Genomic DNA, 1,603 nt, shown 5'->3' on the forward strand with positions numbered 1-1,603 from the left:
TGGGGGGGTGGCTTGCCCACCACCTGCCTTACTTAGTCACCAATCGCTCTCTGCAAACAACTGCCACGGTCTGTAGCCGTTCCTGCATCAGGGAGGTCTTGTTCTTCCACTCAGCCCTGTCTGATTGCCTGGAGAGCTGCTCTGGAGCCAAGTGGTCATGGGCCATCTGTGAGAGCGGGGATGGGCCAAGCAGGGCTAACGTTTGCCAGACGAGCAGCTTGGAGCTCGCTCTCTCCTCAGACCACTGGCTGGGCCAATGGACAGGGCTGAGGAGCAACAGCCTGGCTTGTGCCCAGAGCTGAGGCCATCAGAGACAACCCTCCCGTTTCTCCCCCTGAGCCATGTGTTCCTCCAGCTGGGCTCTAGCTCGCTCCCGTGAGCAGCACATGGGCAGAGAAGGGCTAGTTGGAGCTCACTCGGAGGTGACAGAAGTGGCGAGAGCCCAGCTGGACCCTCTGGCAGGAGGTGTTTGGAGACAGCAGCATCTGGAGCTCTTCTGCCATGCAAACCCCTGGACCATAACCCTGGACACGCAGTTGCCTCCTGCAGCGGCTTCAGTTTCAGCTGAGCTCCGCTTCCCTCAGCTAAAAATGCTGTTTAATTCTCCAGCACCCAAGCGGAGGAGCCTCCGCGGAGGCTCTGCAGGTCCCTGGGGGTTTCTCCCACTGCCGTGGCCCGTGACCCAGTGGGAGGCTGCTGTCCTCAACCCTGTATCTGTGCAGGCTCCTGGGGTGGGTCCTTTCTGCTGCTGCCCCTTGGCCTGCTCTGGGTTTGGTGCTTCCTCCCGTAACCCGGAGCAACGCAGGCCCTGGCGTGTGCCGGAGCGGGACGGGTGCCAGTCCGTCCAGCTGCCCACCCCAGGGGGCTGTGGGCACAGTGCCAGTCCCAGGGTGCTGCCCACCCTGGGGGGCTGTCACTGTGTGCCGAGCGTCCCGGGTTTGCGCTGGCTGAGGGCAGGAGCTGTGGTGTTCCCACAAGCTCTGCCCAGATCCCTCCAACCCCATCCGGATCCTCGCAGCGGCGCAGGAGAAGAGAGGGGAGGCTGCCAGGAGCAGCGCAGCCGCCTTGCCTCGCTGAGCAGCGCTTTGTGGCACAGTGCCCCATCACCTCCTGGTTCTGGCAGGATGGGTGCTGTGGGAACAAGGGCTGTGCCACGGGGAGGACAGTTTGTGGGTGGCACTTTACCTTCCTGTGCTTTACCGGTTCTCCTGCCGCGTCCACAGGCACTTTCCCAGTGCGTAGCTGCTGCTTTAGCTCTGCGTGTGTGTGTGCCTCTCCCCTCTCTGAGAGCACCGCTCCCTGCTCGTGTGCGTCTGCCCCCTTGTCCCGCTGTCCGCGTGCCTCTCTAACTGACTGTGCTGTCTGTCTGTCTCTACCTCAGCCTGACGCGGATGACGAAGCAGCGGTACGCACGCCTTTACTTTCTTTGGGGCTGTCTCCTCGTTAGCCACCGCTCCCTTAGTGCTTCTTGAGAGTGGCGCACGCTGAGGCGGTGCTGGGCACCCTGTCTCGGTGCCTCAGGAGTGCGTGCGTGGCACTGACGGGCAGCAGGACGTGTGCTGGGGCGCAGGGGAAGGAAGGGGGTTGATTCCTGCATCCTTTG

The 1,603-nt window shown here is 62.8% G+C and overlaps 1 protein-coding gene across 1 annotated transcript in view; it reads left to right on the forward strand.

Annotated features, from left to right (window-relative positions):
* LOC104492207 (myotubularin-related protein 5-like) overlaps positions 1-1,603 on the forward strand; it is a gene marked incomplete at both ends in the record, with an annotated part of 11,991 nt that overhangs the window by 8,383 nt on the left and 2,005 nt on the right. The gene's annotated exons all lie outside the window — the stretch shown is intronic.

The sequence above is a fragment of the Buceros rhinoceros genome, unplaced genomic scaffold (genome assembly GCF_000710305.1).
Source record: "Buceros rhinoceros silvestris isolate BGI_N320 unplaced genomic scaffold, ASM71030v1 scaffold22634, whole genome shotgun sequence".
NCBI lineage: Eukaryota > Metazoa > Chordata > Aves > Bucerotiformes > Bucerotidae > Buceros > Buceros rhinoceros.